This window comes from Molothrus ater, chromosome 13 (assembly GCF_012460135.2).
Source record: "Molothrus ater isolate BHLD 08-10-18 breed brown headed cowbird chromosome 13, BPBGC_Mater_1.1, whole genome shotgun sequence".
In the NCBI taxonomy this organism is placed as follows: Eukaryota; Metazoa; Chordata; class Aves; order Passeriformes; family Icteridae; genus Molothrus; species Molothrus ater.
In genome coordinates, this window is record NC_050490.2 from 16426866 (window position 1) to 16451893 (window position 25028).

The following is a 25028-nucleotide window of genomic DNA, read 5'->3' on the forward strand; positions in this document are numbered from 1 at the left end:
TTCTTTCTTTCATTCCGTTTCCATCCATATGATTCCATCTGTTGGTCCAAAAGGCTCAATATGACACTGATAACAGACCAAGTTTCTTTCAAAATTTCTCCTTTAATTTAAGCCATTTTTTCCTAGGAAAGTATCAAACCCAAGAAATCCTTATTTCAAGCCCATTTGAAAGGCTAATAGAACCAATAGGGAAATGGTTTGTATTTACTTTTAAAACAACCCCCTGAGTATCAGATGTTGTCAAAGCTAAGTGAAACATTGCAAGTGTCAAGTTTGTGTCTGTAGCCAGCCATGATGCCTGAGCAGGTTTCAAGGTCTCAGCCTGCCAAAGACTGACACACACACTTAACTTTCTGTACTGGAAGCTTTCCCTGACTTTAATGCAGGATCAAGGCTGGGACTCATGCAGACACGTCAGCTGTCTCTCGTGCATCTCTCTCATGTCAGCCAGGTCTGTTTCTGTTGTGGTGATTTTTATTAATTGGATACTGGGGAAGCACAGTGAGACTCTATTCATAAGGAATATAGGAAAAAATGAGATGGGAGTGATGGGAGAGCAAAGTAAGAGAAAGGACAGATTCCATCCTGAGGTGGAGACTGAATCCATTTGCCTCAGAGTCAGTGACAGGACAGTTCCACCAACACTCTCTGGACAAAGCTGATTGCTCCTCACCATGTGCCAACAAATTCCTGCTACACATCACTTCTCTTCCTTTACCTGCCTCCTGATAGCCACGTTATGTCTCATAAAAACACACGCAAACAAATACAAAACATATCACCAAGCAAAAGCTCTTTCCGTGCCATGGGTTTATCCCAGGATCTATCAGTGTCAGCTCCAGAGCAGAAATTTACAGGCAGTTAGAGGTGCTATCAGCATGCCAGGACTAAAAAGGGACCAAATGAGCCACGGTGCGAGGGAGAAGATGTCAGCCAGACACATCACACCATATTCCTGGGATAAAGAAACAATGCAGAAAGCAGCAGCGGGTAACAGATGAGGTATTAGGCCTAGCGGGGAGAAGACAAGAGCTTAAATCAAAAAGACATCCTGATGAGACTGGATGTAAGCTGAGCACACAGGCCTTCAAGGAGGGATATGAGAGGTGGTTAGACAGAACACTGCAGGAATTCATCCACAGTGAGCAGCGCAGGAGTTGGAGCAACAGGATGGGAGAGGTGGATGCAAAGGGACTTCTCAGCGCTGTCAAGGAAATTGGCCAAACTCCCTCCCCGAGGCGGTGTCATCAGGGCAGCATATGGCAAAAGGGAAAGAAAAAAAAAACAACAAAAAAAGGAAAGTAATGGAAAAAAGAGACAGGAATATTTTAAGAATCTCAGCTTTTGCTAAGTTGCAGAAAGAGTCTGTGGACAATCTGGGATTTCAAGCCTAATCTTTGGAGTTGGTGCAGGCCATAAGCTCATCTCCCACACTCATGTATTTGCAATTTCTTCCAATGGTGTAATGTGGGAAGATTTTTATATTTAAAATATTTAATATATTTATCCTATTAACATGATGCAAAATAGTCAATAATTTACATATATTTACATCTAATGTTCATTTATAGGCAGACAAATATAAATTTACCAGTGTGTGTGCATATGGCTGTAACATATGATTAATACACTGTCAGCATAATCTAACAGCTCAGAACCATCAGTTGTGCAAATAGTCCTTTCTAGCCATGTTTTCTGCTGCTATTTAACCTTTCTCCTTCCCTTCCTCCCCCCTTTCACAGTCTGTCTCACTCACCCTCGCTTCAGTAGCCTGCCTTAAAATAGCAGGCAAGGTCTGTGCAGTGGTGACTCTTTTTATACATATTTCACATTGCCTAAAACATTATGGGATCTCTTCTCTGAAGCTTTTGGGTATGAGAGGAGTAGAAATTAACAAAAAATATTCCTTTCTCCCAGAAATCCTAACACATAAGTCAAACCTCCAGAGTAACACTCTTGATTCATTGTCCAGCCTTAGGTAATGAATAGCTTAATGCCCCATTCCTGGCACACCAAAAGTCATTTTTGGTCTAGGGCAAAATTTGGTCTAGGGTCCTGGTCTGTCACATCTTCCTCCTGTCTGCCATGTGCTGATCACAGGCACAGCCCTGCCATGGCCAGAGCAGATTGTGCCACCACACGTGGCTCAAGGAGGGAGACATGTGGAGCCTGGCCACAGCAGCTATCCCAAACAACCTCCCAGATCTCTTAGGTGGAAAGAAGCTAAGCTGTCCATGCCCAGCCCCAAGTATCCTTCACAGGGGTTCTGTTTTCAATAATCTTCCCCAAGCATGGAAGATTTGTTTGTTCCTAGAGCAGGGATGTCCAGCACACACATGAGTAATGGCTGTATCATCGCAGCGCTGACTTGCATTTCATGATACAATATATTTTGCATGCTTTATGGCCCAATCCTGAATTTTTTATTTGATGTGGGTGATTCTTCATCCTCAAAACAGTCCTGTTGACTTCACAGGACTCTTCGGACTGCCCATGAAAGTGAAGTTTATGGTCTCACTCATGTTTCTCCTTTATGGCCCAAAGCACCAGGCTGACCTTCCAGGAGGTTCTGGGAGCAGAGCAGTTGTTTTCCCTCTTCTTTTCTCTCAGGATACCTGCTCCTATCCCAGCAGCTCTCTGAAGCACACGAGGCAACACTTAGAGAATGCATTAAACACTTCCAGACCTCCTCGGTCAGGGACAGACACCTGTCTTATTTCACACGTCCTGCTTCCTGAAACCCCTGCTTGGATTTACACCCTGGGAAATCACTGAACGTGTGGAGGCTTAATTTCCCTGCCTTTTGGAGTGTTTTGTCCAGTGCATGAGAACTGAAGTACTACAGCAGTGTTTCTGCCAGCCACTGAGGTGTTGGTGGCCAGGTAACAAAGCCGCCACCAGCAAATGCCCAGGCCATGCTTTGGTTACCTCCTGTTTAGGAATTCCTTCCACATCACCATGCTGAGAGCCATGGACCTCTCCAGATCTGGGCCTTCTGTCTAAAGAATTAAAATATTAACCTGAGAATTTGTAAGGAACTTTCAGAGGGCTGCCAGCTTTCCATCCTCTCACTTCGCTTCATGTCTCCATTTCTTGGCACTCTCAGTATGGCTTTGTCTTTAGAATCCATGGGTAGTTTTGTTTCAGTGACATGTCAAATGATTAGACTTCTTTCCTTCTTTCCTTCTTCCTTCTTCCCTTCTTTCCTTCTTCCCTTCTTCCCTTCTTCCCTTCTTTTTCTTTCTTTCTTTCCTTCTTCCCTCCTTTCTTTCTTTCTTTTTCTTTCTTTCTTTCTTTCTTTCTTTCTTTCTTTCTTTCTTTCTTTCTTTCTTTCTTTCTTTCTTTCTTTCTTTCTTTCTTTCTTTCTTTCTTTTCTTTCTTTCTTTCTTTCTTTCTTTCTTTCTTTCTTTCTTTCTTTCTTTCTTTCTTTCTTTCTTTCTTTCTTTCTTTCCTTCTTTCTTTCTTCTTTCCTTCCTTCCTCAAAAAACAATCCTGACCTTATATTAAAAAAAAAATCCTAAATAATTCAAGATTTCAGCAGAAAAATATTTGATGAAAATAAGGTGTTGGTTGGTTTTGGTTTTTTTTTTTTTTTTCCTGTGAAACATACTGTTCACTAAACTTTTCTTTATTTGAAAAATCAGGTTTCCATCAGAAATGTTTCCATCAGAGAGTTTTTCTCCCAGGCTTTTATTCAGTGTGCAGCCCTGCTAACAGTTACTGAGGTGCAACATCTGTTGACTTCAGTCGAAGTTGCACCCCAGTAATTGAAAGCAGAATTGGGTCTGTTCTTTGTAAGGTGTGTTGAATGGACAGAATCCTGCATTGACTGAAGTGTTAGTCTTAGCAGTAAGTGATCCTCTAATTTAATCCCCCACTCTATTCACATCTCAGATACGAAATGTTTAATAAACTGCAGCTCAGTGGTAAGAGAGTGAGTTACCCATCAGCGCATTGCTCAGCCAAAATTGTAGAGTAAACTACTCTCAATAGTAGGTTTATGTTACCATTTACATTACTGGGTAAAACCTAAATTGGAGTTTTTATGTATTATGTGTTACTTATATAATGCACTATTTAAGGAGGTTTATTTTCTCAGCTTCCTCAGATTTCATGTTGGATGTACTTGATTGTACATTTTCGTGGTAAATTACCAGTGCAATTCTTTTCTTTTATACACTTCTTGTATCCATGCAAACGGATTTTGCATCCAGTCTGAGTTTCCTGGGACATGAAAAAGAATCTCCCCAAACCTATAATTTGGGGGGTTGAGGGGGGGATGACCTGGCACAGCTTCATTTAAATGCCAGATACATTTTTTCATTCCCTGACCCAAACTTGCCTTTTAGATATATATTGTACCACACAGAACAAGCCATAATTTTACATTTGTATGTTGTTCACACCAGGATGGGGGAAATGCATATATTTTATACATGAGGATTTTTAAAAATATAAGTATGTGTATGTACTGTTTAATGACACATCGAAATTTAAATCACTCTTTGATTTTTGTGCTAATGTCTTTATCTTTTCTTTGTGATTCTTTTAGTCTTAAATACTTTTGTACTTGGTACAGCAATTTGCTGATCAATAGAGTTGCAGCTCCTAATCTACCTTTTTTCTACTGAGAAAATCCATATTTAAAATGTTTATCTTACTTGAAAGGTAAGTTTTATAAATTTATTTCCTCTGACAAATACTTGGAAACAAATTTGATGAGTCACCTGCACCATATTTGCAGCCAGCACCTGACAGACCAAGTGTCTGCAAGTGAAGAAAACCCACTGAAATACCTTTGCAGAACAATTCATTAAAGTTGGAATAAAATAGAAAGATGCATTTATATACCCATTTCTTAGAAATTACATATTTTGTGTTCTTGTATTTTTGAAATTTTTGGCATGAATAGAAAAGTTCTCAAAGATTTGCAAATTTATTGGATGTTTCAATAGCTTCTGTTTAAATGTAACTACTTTATTTGGAAGTTATAAAGATCACATACCTGTTAGAAACATTTAAATAAAAGCAAAGTTTTGGTCTTATTACACACCAAAAATATTTATGTATATCATTAAGCCAAATTAGTGGTGTTATTGGGGAGAATTAAGTTTTATAAGCACCTGAAATGTGAAGCCTTTGTGTTTTGTACTTAGCTTTTTGCCAACAGCAGTTTTGTGCTAGTCCAATGAGAGACCTCACTCACCGTTAATGACATTTGAAATAAAGCAAGCAAAATATTTATTATCTAATTCATTAAAAATTAAATCGCCATCTGTAATAGTGTAGATGTTCACAGGTGTTTTTAAAAGTCTTGACTTGTTTTAAATCAGCGATAAAAAATACTCCTGTCATTAGAAGGATCTTTGTTTTAAATTCTTCCATCTACATAATGAGTTATTTCTGTGAGCAGTGGATTTCCAAAATCTCTGTAAAATCTTCTGGACCCCAGTGTCTTAACCCAAGAATGATTTGGTCTTTTAAATCTTGCATCACTAAGCAAACACACAAGTCTAATAAGCAGAATTCATGTTGTGGTGTTAAATGCAAGTATAAAACGATGTAGGTGGTACAATAGTATGGAACAATTCCCTGAGTCATTTAAAGCTGATTAAATTGTGTTGATCAATCATTCTAAATAAGTGAGAAGGAACAAAACTGAGCATTGTGAGGAATGAGGATGGGGCATGATTTCTCAGCAAGAAAAGCTCTCCTGGCTTAGCATGAAAATATAATGTGTTAAGAGAGTCTTAAAATCAATATACCATGAATTAGCAGTCAGCAGAAAACAGCCAGATGACAGGGGGAATATGATTCATTTCTTAGAATGACTAAGATCTCAGGCAGCTCGTGCAGCAGAATATTTGGAGATTGTGAATAGAGTTAAAAGAAATTCCTTTAATTTGATCTGGAAGTGTGTTTATGACAGACATAAAGCACTTCAGTTCTGCTGAGGATTTCCTCTTGTGCTGCAGTCGTCCTGACTCTGCTCTTTACAGCTGTTCTTTAAGTGCTGGCTGCTGAGCCAGACAAGCCAGCCCTCTCACACCCCAATGCATGGAAATGAAGTTTCCAGCTCTAGATGAGTAATTAGATAACCCAGCACTGAGGGTGTAATGATAATGAAGTGAAGAGGAAAGGATCCCTCAATAATCAGATCTTTCTCAGGAATTGAAAAGAAAATGCATTTTGATGTTTTTCAAAAGACACTCAGCTGCCTTATTCCACCTCTTTCCTTTCCTTCATTTCAGCCTAAAAATTACAGTTTTTTCATTAGACAAACAACATCCATAGGTGCTCTGGATGCAAACGAATGTGGATTGCCTTAATATGGGAAGTGACAGCCCCTGGCATTTGTCTGAATATTAATGCTGAATCAGATGGAGAAATCATTATGGCTGATGGTTTTGGTTATTAAGTTTAAAATGTCAGAAGCCTGAGTTTAAGTTTTCGTGACAGCAACAAATGTTTTGTCATTTTTTTAAATGCTTAAGTTTCAATTTAAATTCAAATTTCCACTTCTTTTTTTGTCTTGTCTTTTGGGCTTTCAGTGTCCAGAACTTTTTGGTGGATTGGGAGAAGTCTGAAATCTAGTTTGAAGTGGGAGAAAACTGCTATCTGTAGTTGCAGCACCTTTGCTTTTTTGTGCTATTGGCCTCTCTCTTTTTCTCCTGGGATCATGTAGGACATTTTCATAGCATAGGGCATTTCATAGCATTTTCAGAGAGGCTCTTGGCCAGTTTTTTGAGCAGTCCCAGCCTGGGCCAGATTTCCAGAGCTGCATCCTGCAGTTCTCACTGTTGTGTTTACAGACAGACGTTCAACAAAGCCTTCAAGCTGTTGAGTTATTTGAAAACCTGGCCACATATTTTCTGTGTTGGCTTTGGATAGAAAGACTGGGCACTGATGCTCTGTGGTTGAGCTCTTCTGCCATTTCTGACCTCACAGGACATGTCTGGATGTTCTGGTGGTGCTTCTTGAGGACTGTAAGCTGGCAGAGAGGTCTGAAATTTCATCTGGCATGAAAGTTTGTCTTGGAAGACACTAAAAGACTTGGTCCTCATCAGTGAAAGATGTGTTTGTGTCTCCCATGAAGTTCTGGCCACACAGCCAGCCCAAATGTAGGCTCTGTTAAACTCTGGGTCCAAAGAGCCTCTCCCTTTTTTCCAAGGCACGTATTTATCAAAATGCCACCTCTTAGTGACCTCCTGGGTCTGCAAGTTCTGTAGAAAACCTCACTGAGCCCTGCAACAAAACAGATGTGAATGTCAGATTTAAAGGGAGAAATGAACTCAGGCTCAGAGGGAAACCCTCCTGATGGAGCAGAGGAGAATGAACAACTCCTTTTGCAGAGTCCTGGGAGATGCCCATGCTCGGCAAGAGAAGGGAGCTCGGGGAGAATCAATCAGCTGAGAAGGAGAGGGCAATCCTGCTTTCTGCCCAAGATAAATAGCTCAGTAACCTCGCTGGGAAGCCTGACAGGTACAACCACAGCAGCAGGAAACCCCAGCACAGGCACTGTGCTTTTGAGCATTATTCTCTCATCCTTCAGCCCTCCTGCCTTCCAAACTGGAGTTGCTGTGCTTGGAGTGAGATCCAGCGCTGGATCCAGCCCCAGCCGTTCCCACACCAACCCCTCCAGCCCCGCAGCTTTTGCTGGGAGTGGTGGCAGGTCCTCAGCCTGCAAATCCTCCAAGGCAGAATGCCAGCTGTGCTTTTGGGTCACAGACTCAGAAGCACCAAAGTGACTTAGAAGCTGAAGTCCCCAGCAATCCTGACTGCTGTGCATTCTCTAAATTGCTTTGACTTTCAGAGAGGCTGGGGCAATTCAGATGTTTATTTCCTTCTAAAAACATTCCTGCTGGTGTTTAACAAATATAGTACATTCCCTCTTTGGGATGTTGGAGTGAGTTAACAGCCCAGTTCCCTCGAGCAAGGCAGAGGAGAACTGAATACCCATTTCTTGCCCACATCTTTTATTTTGGCAGAAAATATGAAACTTCCTTGTTAGGTGCCTGCTTCCTATTTTAATTTTGTTGTACTTCTTACCCTTCTAACACTTTTAATTTGGTTGTGGAAGAGAGGAGAATGTCATTTTCTTTCCCACTTATTGTGGTAGAAAATGGGGGATGGAGACCAGCTTTCTTGAACCCTTATATTCAAAATAGCTATAAATAATTAGTTACAGGGACCTAGCTTCCCCTCCTTTTAAGGGCTAATTTAAGTTCTTTATCAAAATGATTTAAAATGCCTTTCCCAGTGGGAAACTATATTTCAGAGCTTTTATTTATTAGACTTCTCAAAAAGTGTGTTTTTAATGCACATCCTGACTTTGTGCCAAAACTCTCCACTGTAACATTGGGATTGGAGCAACCCCTTGTATAGGGAGTTATATTTATTGGATTTTTACATATTGATACAGAGCAATTAATCTAAATAAATCATACACAGAATTGGCACATAAATCTCCCAGTCTTCACTGCTCACAGTACTATATTACTGTCCTGACAACCTTCCCTCAAATACAGAAAAACTTTCCTCTTGCTGTACTTTTTCTGGGCCTCCTAAAGTGTCTTTGGTGGTTTTCTGGGGCTATGCAGCTTGGTTGTTGTTGCTGTGAGCTGTAGAGTTTGGGCTGTGGATTTGGTTTTAGGATGTAGGGACAGGACAACATCATTGCATTTTAAAGGAGGACAAAGCCTTGACATTTGCAAGATGTGTGAGGAGCAGGTTTCATGGTAGATGGTTGAATATTTAATTTTAGCATTTTGAGCCTCTTGTGGCACTGAGAGGAGATTTCTTTCTGTTGGTTTAAAAAGGTACAATGTCTCTTGTGCTGCGTGGCTGCTTTGATGAGTGCAGTTTGCTCCAGCAGTTTCAGGGCTCCCAGTGTGTGTGCTTGTAGGTTGGACTCCTCCTTTCTGGGACACCCTCTTCCCCCTCCCAAATTGTTTCCTGCTTTCTGAGCAGAAGCTGCACATGAGACAGTCTGGGCCTCATTATTTAAGGCAAATACAAAACCATAATCCAGGTCATGGCTGGGTACAATGCAGTGTGACTCTCTGGCAGTTCACACCAGTGGAAGATCTGCCTGGCTCTCTTTTGAATCCCTGCCATTATAAATCCCAGGGATGAGACAGCCTTCTCAAAAAACTCCAGTTCAGAGTTTCCCAGTGAAGGGTTAAGAGCTGTGGCTTTCCAAAGGGATTCTGCAGTACTGGGCCCATCACTGCAGAAGGCTCTGGTCTTTCTTACAAAAGGGCTCTGACATCCAGGCAGTACTCCTGGAAATTCAGAGTTTGGAAAGTCGGAGCTCTGTAAGAAATCATTACAATAAAAGGTAGAACAGATTCCAGCAAGTGTTCAATCACCCAGCGTGGTGCCACTTAGAGGCAGAAGACCTTAAAACAGCCAGCAAGATGCCTACAGAAGAAGCCTCTGTGCCAGCTCTGGCACTCTGTGGCTGTCATTCCACTCTGAGCCTGTCATTCCACAGCTTTCATCCAAGGTAAGTTTGGTGGAGGGGCTGGGGACAGGTTGGGTCAGCTCAGCCTGGGCACTGCTGATTGTCATTTTATTCACTAGAAGAAAACAGAAAGAATACAAGCTAATATTCCTGATTGAAAAACAAATATCTTATCTGAGCATGCTTCATGTAGAAATAGGAAAAAGGGCACAAAGGCACCTGCAGGAGGCCATCAGTGGCACTGTTGCCAGCATTCACCTCTGGCTGGGGTCCAGCTGTGGCCATCTCCAGGATCTGTCATTGCAAGCATGTCTGGAGAAGACAATAAACAGAAAGACCCTCCTCTCTCAAAAATTATTCTTAAAATGCCCAGCTAGTACTGTTCCTATGGAAAAAGGGATACTCCAGCCCTGCCCAGTGTCACAGTGTCTGATGTCATATCAGCAGTCCATGGATTCATGGGTCAGGCCTTCCTCTGCCCACTCTGTTTGTCAAAGGGGGACAGGATTAGAGATTTCAGCCAGAGACAGAGAGGAGGTTTAGATTAGATGTTAGGAAGAATTTCTTCCCTGTGAGGGTGGAGAGGCCCTGGCACACGGTGCCCAGAGAAGCTGTGGCTGCTCCATCCCTGGAAGTGTCCAAGGCCAGGCTGGATGGGGCTTGGAGCAACCTGGGACAATCTGGAAGGTGTCCATGCCCATGGCAGGGGGTTGGAAATAGAAGATCTTTAAAGTTCCTTCCAACACAAACCATCCTATGATTTTTTGACCACTGGTAATTTTAATGAATGATGGTTGTGTCACTTTCTATATTACATTCAAGCATATTGTTTACAACCTACCTTAAAAAAAATCATAAATGGCACAATTTTTTAAAATGCATGCAGACTTGCCTCAGAAGAACAAATTTGTTTGGATCATAAACAAAAATTCTGGGTTTATTTCCTTTTTCTTTTTTTTTTAACTTGAAATCTGTGTGCATGTCATAAAATATTCCTGTGTACTTTCAAGAATAATTGAAGCATATGTACCCAAAATGTAATACTTTTCATAATGGTTTCAGACTAAATTATCCATTATATGGGACTAACACATAAAAGCCTTCCTCTACATCAAGTGATAGATCAAAGGGAGGCACGATGGCTTGTCCACATGCACAAACCACACCTCTCAGATTCTGAGAACAAGGATATGCTGTCTGCATTTTAACTACATCTCCATGACATGAAACACTATTCCTGCGTCTCCTACTGCGGGAGAGTCAGGTACTCCTGGCTACAAAGATTTCCTTTTACATTTCTCCCCTCTTTTTTTTTTTTTTTTTTTTTCAGTTCCATAATACAGATGAGATTTCAGTGACTAGTCCTGGGTGAGTCCAATTTGAAAACTAAACTTCTCACTGTTCCTCTCAGGGCAGTGTGGGAATCTCTCGGGAGGAAGTGTGGATCCCAATCCTTGGGTGGGAAATCCTTGATCCCAAACCCCAGTCCTGCATCCTGGGGGGTGGGTGCTGGTGGAGATGTGTTCCTGCACAAATCCCAGTGGGCCCAGCACGAGGATTGATGTGTTCCTGTTCCCTGGGTCCCTGTCTTCCTGCTTTCTGCCAGTGGTTGGAGCACAGCATCGTGCCTCAGACCCTTCTCCTCTTCACTGCCTTGCTTCTTGAACTCAGATGTATTTAAAACTTTCTGTGCCTCATTTTTCTATCTGCACAATTAATTAATCTATTAATACTTCCATCCTTGTGAGGATTCTTAATTACTTTGTCTGCCTAAAACCCTTTCCTTGAAGTAGATGATGTGAGGGAGACAAATTCTGAGTGTTACTGCTGGTGAGCATTAATGGATCACTCTCAGATAGGGATCCAACTGTCCCAGCTTTTGGAGTGTTTTGCTGTGAGTTTTTCTCACTGTCTCATCATAAGTAATAAGAAATGCAAACTTACTGGCTTAGTGGCATGATTAAAGTTGTTTGTGTTTGGAATTTGACTGCAGTAAGAGGCTGAAGATGTATAGTTTAATTTAAGTGCATGTCTAGATCTAGTCTCCCAGCCAGCAGATTGGATGTAAGCCCAATTATTCCCATTAGCATCTGGTTTCTGAGCACTGATGTACTACCATGATCAGGGAATAAAATTCCTTAAAATAATCTCCCCTAGCTGAAATGTTGAGGTACCTTTTATTGTTGTCGTGGCTGCTAAAAATGTGAAGTGCACTGGGGAAGTGCTGAGTTGAGGCACCAGAAGAAGAGGCTGTGATCATGGAAAGGCTGAAACTTCTCCTCTGATCATTTCTGACAGCTCAGAGTGGTTCTTCCACAATTGGAACCACTTGTGCTGCTTATTAATATAATGAAACTTATCCTCCAGCAAAAACAGAACCAACGACTGACACAGGAGTGGAGGGAGAGGCTGAAACCTGATCTGCTTAGGGGTCTCTTAAAGATGATGGAAGACTAATAAAATCCAGCTTGCTTCCTACCTCCATTACAACTCCCACTCCCAGCCTGTCCTCACGAGCTGAAGTGGAATAATGGCTCCTTCCAGAGCCAAGACATCCATCCCCAGCACAGCTGAATGGCCTCTAATGGTGTTTGGCACCAGGGCCTGCTTTGGTACCTTCCCTAATCTATGAAATTCTTTACTTTGATTCCACTGGGTGTTATGTGAAGCCTCTAAAATGTTTCTTAATTCTTATTCTTTCTTATTTCTTTGGGAGTAGACTTCGTTGGTCCTGTGTTTTAGGGTTTTTTGGGTTTTTTACAATTATTTTTCAGGTTAAAAAATGTTTCCAGAGTACTTCAGAAAAGCTCAGTGTTTGGTACATCTTCATCATGGGGATAATCATAAGAACAGAAAAACATTCATTTTTCCCATTGGCAGTGGATTAGAGAAACAGTCATAACTCTGCATTAAATAGGATTTCTCAACACCAGGGGGGTGCTCATGAGAGGTGGAGTGAAAAAAAAAATGCTATAATGATTTAAAAAAATCAAAAAAAAACCCCCAAACCTGAGGTCTTCAGGCTTTTCAAGAAGTAGATAGGAAAGCAGCTAAACAGAACTGTAAGGGTAAGCAGGGCAAGATGTCAGAGTTGATTTAACTCATTACATTTAAGTGGAAAATAAGGGATGAAAGTTTAGTTTAAGAAAAATTAAGGAAATACCCAAGAATGAGTTTACAAAGTGCAATATTTTCTCTCAAAGCTGTAGGGTTAGCAGGTTGGTATCCAGCATCTGTGACTGATTAGGGGCATTTGAGATGGCAGGTGGCTTTAGGAAATGGAAACCTTACAGGGCTTTACAAATACTTTCTGTAGTTAGGCAAAGTTATTTGATTTATTCTTGCTGGTTCTCATTGAATAGCCTGGTTTAAAATCTATCAACTTGTCTTAATCCATGTTAATATTTTCTTATAGACACAGTCCTGTGAAAATTCTCCAATTGGATTCTGTAGAGTTGCCCTGGAGAATAATAGAGTTACTCAGTTTACACCACCGAGGGCTGTGTTAAGGTGAAGAACATAAATCATGGCATTTAAAAATGCCAGCCAAATCTTTTAGACAGTAATGAGATCAAGAACCAGATCTGATCATATTTGCTCCTGACAATTTTAAAGAGGCCTGTAATTCCACGTGCTTCCCCTCTGTGTGGTCATGTTGAAATTGCCTGTCTGTATCAAGAAGCCAAAGCCCCAAAAAACTCCTCAGCAGGGTGAAGGGTGGAATGGGGTGGATCTTCTGTTCACACTGTTGAAAAGGAGCAGGAAAAGGCAACTCTGCATCTCTTCTTTGCTCTGGTCCCCAGGCCATGCAAGGGCAGGGCCACGGGAGAGCCTATGGTTCTCCTTTTCAGGCTTGGACGGGAACCAAAACTCATCTCTGGGAAGAAATATTTGGAAGAGACACTGAAAACAAGAAAGTAAACCCCGTGTCTGGAGCTACTCCACAAGTCAAAGCAACACACAAAAACTGGCTCCTTAGAAAAGGGCAACAATAGGTAAAACAGGATTTGCAGCTGCAGGAAGTGCGGCCATAACGTGGTTCAGGGCAAGGGGAGTTAAAACTCTCAATTATCTTTCCCAAATAGCATTCCTGAGGAATAACTCAAGGAGAAAATACTGCAGAAGCCCCAGCAAAGGTTTGTTATTACTAGAGAAGAAAAATCAGCATTTGGCCAAACCTTTCCATTATCTGATATTGTAAAACCAGTCCTGCAGTGCTGTCTGGGATGTTCTAACCTCGGCACTGGTCCAGATCCATTTCCAGCTATGGATTGTGTGTCTCTCTCTGTTTGTGTGTTCTTCTGCAGATTTATTTTAAAACACCCTTCCTGAAGCTGCCCAGCATCCTGATTTATAGGATTTTACTAAGCTTCCCATAGCCTTTTCTTTTCTTTACTAAGTATGTTTTACTACTTTGTATTTTCTTCTGAAAAAAATGAATTTTATTGGACAAGGGTTCAAACATAGCTGCATAATGTTTGCTTTACAGATCCTGTATTAAACCACTTTAGCACATTTGTAGACCTGAGGAACTCGGCAAATACTGTGAAGGAAATGCCCTGAGCTTCATCTTGCTGCTTTGAACTGAGCACAGTGAACTTTGCCTGGTTGCTGAGCTGACACGTGAACAACCCATTTGCAATTCATGGAGAGAGAGAGAGAGAGCAAGGGGGCCTGATCCTGCTTTTACCAAAGCCAAAGGAAATCCTACTGCTGACTGCAGCAAAACCAGCAGCAAAATCATAATGACTATTTAAGATGATATTTCACAAGTACAGTAATGTGACAATCATGATAAAGTGGTGGTTTTTCCAGAGGCACCATCTGAATTAATAGGGTCTTTCCAACTAACTCTGCTTGGAATGGGTTGAAAGAGGTAAAATAAATTTTAAAAAATTTATTTTAAAAAGTCTCTAGGATACTTTGCCATTCGCCAGATTTTTATTCATTTAATAAATAGCTGTTGTAGTTTGAAGCCGGTTTTAGGGGTTTTTTTCCTCTATCATTGTCATCTCCTCCTTCTTTATTGTAGCATGAGTAATCTAATTTTTCTGCATAGCATGTTGCAGTTTGATAGACAGGTCTCTGAGGGAAGCCTTATGTGTCAGCATCAGTGAAAATGACTTCTGAGGTTGGCTCACACCCCCACGCGAGCACGGAATCCAAATCACCCCAGAGTTCCGCATCCGCCTGCCCCACGCCTCGCTGCTGCCTAATGTATTCATTTGCCTCTGGCAAAAAAAAAAAAGTGAGATCCTCCACTGCATACTGATGTCATGTGGAAGGAGCCATAATTGGCACTGGTCACGTGTGGCAGGCACCGGGAGCTGCTGATTTTTGCCGTCCGTGGGGATAAAGTTCAGCTCTCTGGATCCATCGTGTGCTCCAAGGGCTGCACACCCAGCAGCTCAAGCACATTCTTTTTCTCCCCCCCAAAGAAAGGAAATGAAAATAGGATGCAGGCACCCAGGTCTGTCTTTTTTTCCAGAATTCCATTGTAGTGGCAGGAGATTTTTATTTGGCTCCATCACTACTTCAGTTTATCAGTAATAATTAATGACGTGTGCAATTGCATTTCCCACTTTAATCAAGGACAGATATTTCCAATTCAGAGTTGCAGCAAGAAAACATCCACAAATGGGCTGCCTTTTCTTTTTCCTTTTCACAGGCAGATGCTGACAGGGAAATAAAAAGACTTTTTGCTTCAAGTATACATAAAGCTTTACAGCTTCACTTCCAAAAGGACTCTCCAGGACTGAGGTTCCCAAGTTACATGCCTCATCCAGTCCTCCCAGCAGTGCACCCTAAATAATTTGGGTCTTGACTATTAGAAATCATCATGTGAAGCCCACTGAATGGACAGGAAGATTTCCAGTGATTCATCTGATTTCAATTATGCCCCTAAGAGCACTCCTGCCCTTTCTTCCTGCTTGTAATAGCTGGAAAAGTTATTGGAGAAGTGGGGCTCTGGATGGTCTGCCACTGATTTCTGAGGACTTGGATCAATGCTCTTTGACTCAGTTTCCCTGTCTGTAAACAAGACCTTTAATATGGGCAAGGAGTCTCCAGGGTATGGAAGGTTTTTACCTGAGATGGAAGCTGCTGCTCCCTGGTAACACCACAACTGCTGGCAATGATGGTAGAGCTGAACCGGCAGATGTGAAATACAGCTGTCATTCCTGATTTCCATGTCATCCCACCTCCAGGTAAGGAAATAGAGCTCGTTTTGGGACAACCCCAACACATTCAGTCTTCTTAACCTCCAGTCTGGATAACTGCAAAGATGAACAGAAGAATTTTATGCATAACATTTTAACTTGGCTTGATGTGCTTCCCAGTAGCATGTAAATAAACTGCCTGATTCAGAGCACTCTGTTCCTGACATATAACCCACTGCTCATTTAGCAGATTTAATTTTGCAGGCTTTGTGCATTTTTTATGTGACAATGATGATGTGAGGAGGCATGTCTTTATCACAGAAAGCCAACAGCACAGACTCTTTTTTACAAAAGTCCCTTCTTGCTGCTCCTTTGGAGCAGGAGCCCAAGATAATTCTAGCACAGGGTGAGCCATCTGTGACATGGGGCAGTTTTTTACTTGCAAACTTTATAACCTTTAATTGCTGCTGCGTTTCCTGGCACTGTCGAGTAATAATGTCAGTGGATATCAAACCTTAAGTACATAGGACTCAATTATGATCTTGCAGAACACAGAAGCTGCTCAAATCCAGTCCAGACTGTGAACTCACAATCTGCTGTTTACTTAAAGTATAGAGAAAGCACTTGACCTCTTCTCAGTGGCATCCATGTGGAAACACTCGACAATAGAGGCCTTCCTTGGTTTTCTTAGGAATCATGTTTCAACATTTTCATCTCCCCTAATTAAGGTCAATGGTCACACACTCCCACTTCTCTCCTCACCCCACTCTTCCAAAACTGCCGGCACTTACCCAGCTCCAGTTACCCTGGATGAAACAAACTGGGCCCAGTTTGTGCTCACACATTTCCTGGGGGAATGAAGAGAATCCTGGGGATTTGAGGCTCTGCTGAACCAAGAGCTGTGCCTGAGCTCTGGCGTTTCACGTGTCCATCAGCACCACGAGCAGCAGAGCCTGATAGCCAGAAGCAAGCAGGAGGCGGGGGGTAGGATTGCTGCGAATGTGATTCCACGATGAGAATGTTTCCTAACCCGCAGCACATGTTCCCAGCCGGTGGGGAAGGTGTGAGCGAGCTCTGAAGGAGGACAGCGAGAGAATCTCGTCTCCCTTTGCAGCGCTGTAAGTGCTAATGGCAGGCGGGGAGGAAGGGTGGAGCTGGCAGACGGCTCGGAGGGAGCCTGGGGAGCACAGCGCAAGGACTCCCGCTGTCCTTGTCCCAGGAGCCCAGGAGTGCTCCACGTCCCTGGCAAGATTCGCTTGGGCACTGCTGTGCTTCGTCTGCAGCCCTGGCTGCCTCTCCTTGAAAGCCCTCACGGTTCTCAGCAGGGCACTTCCCAGGAATGGGAATGCTCCAGCCAGGAGCGTTCTGTGTCGGGATGCCGAGGATGCCTGCTAGCCCACCTCAAGGCTGAAAGAGCACATCCCACTGAATCAGGGGCTTGAGGGGACTGGATTTATCATTAGAAAACCTTTTCGGAGCAGTGTGCATCCTGCTTAGTAATTACCTTTTCTCTACTAAAAAGATTATTTCTTTTCATTATTTTTGTTGAGTAGGTGGCAGCTATGAGTGGTTAACAATGGAAGGCAGAAGTTGGTGAAATAATGAAACTCCGTGCTTCCAGAAGTCGTTTTACATATGTAAAAACAAAAGTGGGACAGCCAGCTGCAGACCTTGGCATTGCTTGGGCTTGTGCCTGATGCATTGCACCCTTTCCCTTTAAACTGGCTTCCTCTCATTTCTCACACAGAGCAGAATATCACTTCCAGAAAAGAAAAGAGCTAATGCTGTCTTTTTCCTTTTACATTAAAAAAAAAAAAAAGAAAGAAAACCAGAACAAAACTAACAGAGTTGTGCCCTAAGTGAGATTGTCTTGACCCTTTGCAAAGCCAGATCCTCAGAGCCTCTGCCAGCACACGCTTCCAGCACAGCTCCTTTACTCCTTTGCTCATGCTGAGCTCAGCTGTGGGTGCAGGATCAGGGCACCTGCTCTCTGTAGAGAATAACTACCCAAAAACATGATTTTTTTTTTTTTTCTCCCTTCTATACTGTTTTTTTAAGCTGAAAAATGTGTTTGGTTCTAAGGGCAGGCTGTGGTGTTGAGCAGCGCCGTGGGTTCCTCACCCCAGTGGTGTGGGGACTGCATCCACAGTTTGCAGGCGTCAGGGAGATGTGTCAGAGCCATCTGACATCCCAGAGAGATGGATTTTTCATGTAAAAGTAGAAAGTTATTAGCTCTCAAAATGTTCTCTTGGCAGCAGCAGGGCAGCAAGTGCCGCTACAGGGAAGGCAGGTGCTGGGCCAGCATAGTCCTGCAAAAGGTTTCGTGTTGTCACATATTGCAGAATAATGTAATAAAAACCAAGGACTTTTATTCCTGAAAGAGCTCAGTCACTCATGCCACAAGGAAGATTATGTTTAATTAAATATTGAACCCCTTTATATATCTGTACCAGGCTCTGAATCACACTCTCTCTCCTTACAGCCAGAGGACATTCCCACATCTTCAAAGATTTTACAAATGAAGCTAGTTGAGAGTTTCATTTCCCCTGAAACTAAATTGAGCTACTTTGGAGATGGAAACCAGCAACTCTTGAAAATCCCTCTTTCAGCAGAGCAGGCCAGGAAGAGAAAAAATATACATTATTCCAGAAGTGTGCCACGGATGACTTTTTAATAGCAGAAAAACTATTATATTATTTAGTACCTGTGCTGTGTTGCTGTGTTGGGGGGCAGGTTACACTTCTTCCACTGAGCTCAGTAATGGGCCCTTGCACTTCAGTTACTCCTTGTTTGATTCCTGCAACACTTTCCTGACTCCTTTTTGGGGAAATTTTCATATTGCTGCTAAAATTTAGTCACTGGGGACTGCTTATACATCCCTCAGACCCCCCTCCTTGGATTTAAACTCCATCTTTTTTGCGAGTGTGCTGTGAGTTTTCTTCATTGCTGGGATATGTGTTATCTTGCTCGATTGCATTTAATTTGGTCTCCATTTGCATATTCGCGTCCTGGGCTGAATCCGTCAAGATTTTTCCCATGACACATTTTGCCTCTGCTGTTCCCATGACACATGTTCCTTCTGCTGTGGCAAGATCTACTCTGAGGATTCATCTTCTCTTCTGAGAAAAGTGAGGCTGTTTTCCCCAAGTTCAGGTTAGGATTTTCCGTGCCTTCCCCGCTCTGCAGCGATGTCAGCTCGCGCACGATCTTCCTCAGCTCAGCAGGGATGAAACTCTAAATCCTTTCTCACTTCAGTCTCCCAGCTGGCTTTTGAGCAAAAGGTTGTGGTTTGTGCCGTGTCATCTGGCTTGCTGTTGGGTGTTTGGGGCTTGCTTGAAGCCATTTCTGCAATCAAGAGGCTCAGCTTTAAATACCAGCCAAAGGCTGGGCACGTGTGTACAGCATTAGAGCCCCTTTTCAAAGAGCACCTTTGGGTGAATCACTTGACCTGGCTGTGCCTCAGTTCTCCATATAGAACAGAGGAAAATAATATTAATGCAAGTCTAACTTTCTTCAGATACTGCAAGGCTCAGTGCACGACCAGAGGTGATGTTCTCGGGTATTACAGTAATAGGGGTCACAGGAGCTAGATGGAAAAGTAAAGCAGAAGCTAGTTAAGACTTTCTCAGCTGCAAAGGATTAGTGTTCATTTTAAAATCTCTGGCTCTTGGCAAATTGGGACACTTACTAACCTGTAGCTTAGGAAAAAAAAAAAAAAAAAAGCCAAAGCAGCTGAAACAAGGGTGTTAGCAAGTCTGGCAGCACAGTGCACCTTATCTCTATCCTGGTGGAAAATCAAAGGCACATTTCCAGCTGTGCCCGTGAGCACTGTTTGGTCACTGAACAAAGCAACTGGCACCTCGTATCCAGCCTACAGAATGATCACAGCCTGCTTCAGGTGCACAAACAAGTGCAGAAATGAGCTCCATGCACAGAACTCATTGTTATTCAATCAAGCCTTTAATTGTAAATGTTTTAAGCAAGGAGTTCTCTGTTTTATGAAAGTGTGCTCAGCATTACTCCGCTGCAGACATCTGTCATTCAGCAGGCGCCACCCAATAAAAGTGCTTAAAATGTTCTGTTCCTCAATTAAAATATAAACCAGAGCCGTTTAAGGGCTTTTACGAGGTGATTTCTATTTACCTGACAGATTTCCACACTGGAGGAGCACAAAGCAGGATTTCAGTTTCTGATCAGAGTGATGGCTCTGCAAAATAGTAAAGTTTCAATTGTTTTAATTTATTTCTTTTTGGGGTTTTTTGTTTGTTTAATTTCAGGAATAATAAAAAATCCATGAAGAAGAAAGGAATTCCTATGCCAGATGAAAATGAGGAAGATCTTGGAAGGGTGATCATTGCTGATCACACATGCTGGAGGAACTGGGATCCAGGATGAACTCCTGGAGCCTGTGCCAGCACCTGCTAACCTTTTCCTCCAAATTTCATCAAACAAAAACCAGGGAAAAGGGTGCTCTGCTCTGGCCTGAAACAGCCTCTTATGAAGAGAAACAATACTATGGCTAGACAAAATCTCCCATTTTCCCCAAAGAAACACTGCATGAATGCTTTCATGGTTATTCCACTGCAGATGGATATTTCATCTCCTATCCTGCCTTACTATGGCTCTCAAAAAAAAAAAAAAATCTTTCTTTTTACCTTCCTACTGCTCAAGCAGGAGTGGATGTTATGTGGAAAACAAGCACTTCCACTAAAAAACCCTCTACTTTCTGTTCAGAGCCTCAGGAACTCACCTTCAGTGGCATGAGAGGTGCAGAAAAGGCTTTGCCATGTGTTGTGCTTTTACAATGTGCTGATCTCCTGTGGTCTCCTGTGCCCCACCCTCTCAGCTCATCACTTCAGCGCACCTGGTCAGCATCAGGAGAAGATTGTACCCCTGCAAGACAAAGCTTTCAGCACCAAACCCTAAACCTTCTGCTTTTGCCAGGTAACAATATGTTTTGGGCCAGTTTGCCCTGTCCTGCATGGCCATTAAGCCATTGTGACACTTGACCACACCGGGGTCACAGCTGATTCCTGACAGGGGGGCCAAGCCAAGGATGGAGCCTGTGGGGAGGGAAGGTGGGTGGGTTTGCCCCATCTCCTCCATGGCTGGGGGCCACCCTCCTGCTTTTGGGTGCCTGCAGGTCCTCAGAGCCTCCACAGCAAGGCAAACTGAGATTCCACATGGCACCAACCGAGCAGGCTTCTCCTGGGAGTTTCAGGGATCCAGCTTCATCCAAAGCTGCCTGTGCCAGAGGTACCAATAACTGCTGATGCTCAGCCCCAAGCTGGTGAGCTGCCTCAATTAGATTCTTCCAGGGGAGATGTTAATTCCCTTTTAAAATTAAGGAAAGGAAAAGCAAGCAAACAGCAACTGAACCCAGCAACAGGTAAACAAGCAGCTCCTGGATTTTGCACCACAGGTATCCAGAGTGCCTTGAACCACACTGCTTGGAAAACGCTGGGAAATCTGATGCTAGTCCTTAATGTGGTGTGTGTTTTTGTCCTCTCCAACAGCAGCATGAGTCAAGGACGAGGCATTAGCCCTCGCTGTGATCCCTGTGGTGTCAGTTCAAGTCAGATTCTTCCCGTTATTTATATGTTCCCTTTTGTGAGTGTATCGATTATACAAGTGAGTTCTCAAGTGCCTGGGCACTCAACACAGCCACACAATGGAGGAAAGTGTCCAGGTTAGCCTGGAATTGCACAGGTGCTGAGCGTGCCAGGGGACAGGAGTAAATAGTGACATGTACAGTTCAGAGCCACCTCTTCAGAGCTTTCTGTTTTGCACGCTGGCTAAAAATAAAACCTACATTTCAATTTCCAAGGTGTAGCAGACAAAGATTGTTAGAGGTGTTCTTAGCCATGGCAGAATTGCCACCTTCAGGACATTTCTGAATGCACGAGATTATTCCATGATAATCCAAAATCCAGCACAAACTCCTCCCTCCCCTCTATTTGTTTCACCCTCTGCATTATGAATGCTGTGGGTAAGGGCTGTCTGTTTCACAGGGGGCTTGGTATCACAGAAAGCTGGTTGTTGATCTCTGGATGCCTGCAGGCCAGCAATCTGTGCTACAAGTTACCCCTCTTAAAAAAAAAAAAAAAAAGAACCAAAAAAAAAGACAAGTGGATAAAACTGATACAAGCATCTGTAACAAGCTAATTGGACCCTTGTGGGCAACACAGCAGATACAAAATTAAAACAAACAAAACATCTCATTGTACAACTGCACTTCCAGGACTGCTATCACAAAGGGACCCGTCTGGATTTTTATTTTAGTTTCATTTTGTCTTAAAAGGACCTAATTACGGCCAGAGCTGGAGTATCACAAGTCTGTTTTCATCTATAAAGAAAGGATATTTTGCCTCTGAACCTGAGAAATTGTTAGAAGTTGGTAATTAGTATGACTTGTTAATAGAGTTTGGCTGTGATTAAGCTGTGATTGAGTGTGAGTTTGGTTCTTGTCAATGTGAATGCCTGTAAGGTTGAGAGATGTTTAATGAGACACCTGTTGTCAGCAGCACCCCGTGGGTTTTGTTTCTCCTGATTGGAATTTGTACCACAGAGCAGGAGCACCAAAACACAGCAGCAGCAGCAGGCACAGCCCCAGCTGGAGCATCACTGGCAAAAGGTCCAAGAGAAATGGAGGCTCGGGTCCTCTGCACTGGAAAGCTCCAGGGATGCTCCAAGTCCCACAGGTCACAGTGCCTGGGGTGATCCACCATCCAAACCATGCAATTGCAGCTGACTTGGGCAGTGCAACAGGCAAAAACATTGGGAAAAACATTGAGATTTTATCATGTCACCAGGGAATGGTGGCCTGGGCTGCTGTGGGATGCTGGGTCTTTGGGGGATGGCAAGAGGGGGGATGCAGCTGAGCAGGTTTAAAGCTCTCTACCCCCTCAGAATGTCCAGCCCTTGGGTAGCTGGTAATAGTGGGGCTCTCTAAAGTGTGACATTGGTGGAGAAGGGTTCTGCCCAGCTCATCCCTTGATCATCCTTCCCCTTGGGCATTTTCCTCAAGGGAAAATGTCCCACTGAATGACTCAGTATCTCTTGGCCTTTGAGCAGAGAAAGTTTCATTCATTTATGATATTTTTGTCTCAAAAATCAGCATCACTTTCCACATGACTCCATATAATCACTCCCCACACCAAAACCTAGGCCTGATGACAAATTTGTGTACTTGGGGCTACATATGTAAAATATTATTTCCCCCTGAATGTCCATTAAACCTTTTCGAGCCGCTGCAACTGAAAACATACCTGGGTTTTACATGCAAAAAGCCAAAGAAGCTGGAAGCAATCGCGATAAAGTTGCAGCGTTTTAACGTGAAATGCCTGAGCTGGGAACAACGGGAGCAGAAGCATTCCTGCTGCGGGAATATGCCTGGGGAAGGAGCCGCTGGCTTTGTGATGGATCGGAGCAGCCACTGGATGGCATCGCTCTACACGAATGGACCTGCGAGACGAGCGCTCGGCACGGCTGCTGTGCCAAGGAGATTAATCCAGCCCCGAGAGGCTCCGGCCACCGTGACCTTAGCAATTCTTTAAATAACATTCAGAGTTCTCCTGGCTGCCCGGCCGGGAGCTCCGGGCACAGAGTTTGGGCAGAGCGAGCAAAGCCGACACCCTGAAGCAAACCTATTTCCAGGCTGAGTGCGTTTGTCTTTCATTCTAGGTGAAATCAAATATTCAGCCAGTTTTTGATAGGTTTCCTTCTCATGAGATGGGAAAAAGAATAGTTTGTAATTTGTGGCTGTATCAAACCAGTGCAGGGCAGCGTTGATGGCCTGACTGAAGCCCTGGTGCTGCCCAGGCAGCTCAGCTCCCAGGGGCTCAGGGGCTGGCAGGCAGCTAAGGCTGAGCTGAGCAGGTTATTTGTGTGTAGCAAAAGGAAAAACCAAAGAAAAAGGAAAAGCAATTGTTGTCCGGCATGTTGTGCTTTGCTGTGGGCTCCAGAGCATCGAGCTGGTTGTCACCCGCGTGTGGCGCCGCCCCGAGCAACAGCAGCATCTCAGCACATGCTAATGCAGTTTTGCTTTCTGCCACATCACTATTGATGAGGAATCAGCTGGTGGCCGAATAACCTGATGTTCATATTTTCCCTGGGGTTCTCTGTTTCTTTCATTACCGACACCCTGTGTTGGCCTTGCTCTTCCAGCGACTGCATGTGGCCAAGCCAGCCTGAGAATGCCACTGGCCGAGTTCATGCCCGAAAGAAATCTGCTGATGGCTTTGGTGCAGCAGGATATTTGGGACTGCAGCCCCACAGAAGGCGTGTCTGAAGGGGGATGCACTATTTGTGGGGGTCAGTTGGCAGTCACAGCCAGCAGATTTATCTTCAGTTAGGACATGGCTTGTACATGGGCTGGTAGCCACAGCTGTTCTGGGCACAGAACTTCCTGCTGGTATTGCCCCAGTTTTGACCAGGCTAATAAATTTAATGATCACATTCAATTATAGAACTCCAGTTACACTGGGATTAAAATTAGATCATCATTTCAAGTCCTGCAAAAGCCCCTTCACTCCCAGTTCTCAGTTCTGTACTCAAACCCCTGCTGCCTTTTTAAGACTGGAAAGGTATGACAAAAAAAAATGCAGTATAAAATAAATGCTACATTTGCTTTATGACCCCATTTGTCTCCTTTTTCTGGACTTACCTCCCAATCCAAACAGCAAGAGAACTGTATCCATCCTGATGTGCTCAGCAGTCCGCTGGTAAATGCTTTCAGCTGTCAGAAATGCTCAGACTTGGTGGGAAATTGAGATTATATCAGCAGGAGGCTGCTCAGGTCCTTCTTCTGGTGGCCACAGCTCTGCTGCAGTGGCTGTAAGAGATCAGAACAACTGACAGTGATTGCCTGTTTCACATCCCCTGCTTGGTACCATTGCTTGAGGTCTCTTGTGTCACCCATGGGAAGGCCTCTATGAGGTGACACCAGAGAGCTCAGTGCTTTTGATCTCTTTTCCATTGACTTTAGAGGAAATGGCAATTTCTTCCCAACTTCAGCACTTTCAGGGCTGTGTTTGAACATAGGAAGGATAAATCTGAATATCTTTATCTATTTAATAGTCAGGAGTGTAATGACTAAAAGAAGGGTGTTTCCTACTGTTCCTACGCTGCATGGCAGGCTGTGTTTGGAAAAGATCCCCTTGGACCCAGCATTTATGGAACTGCAGAAACCCCAACCAGGGTACCCACTTCTGTGCTGGCTGTTTTAAGGGAGATCTGTTTTAATGCAATCACCTCAGCACACAAATTTGCCCAGGATCTTTCTAGACTCAGGGCAACACTCCAGATCTCCAAAAAGTCAAAGTGACCTTGGAAATTGCAGGGCAGCCCAGAACACTGGCGGGCAAAGGGAATTCAGAAAAAAATAAATTTCTGTACTAATTCCA

The 25028-nt window shown here is 43.3% G+C and overlaps 1 long non-coding RNA gene across 1 annotated transcript; it reads left to right on the top strand.

Annotated features, from left to right (window-relative positions):
- The first annotated feature begins 16638 nt into the window (after positions 1-16638).
- LOC118690753 (uncharacterized) lies at positions 16639-24260 on the top strand. The gene is made up of 3 exons (XR_004980892.1): positions 16639-16742; positions 20359-20568; positions 23791-24260. It is a non-coding gene; the product is annotated as an uncharacterized LOC118690753 (long non-coding RNA).
- Positions 24261-25028: the final 768 nt, after the last annotated feature.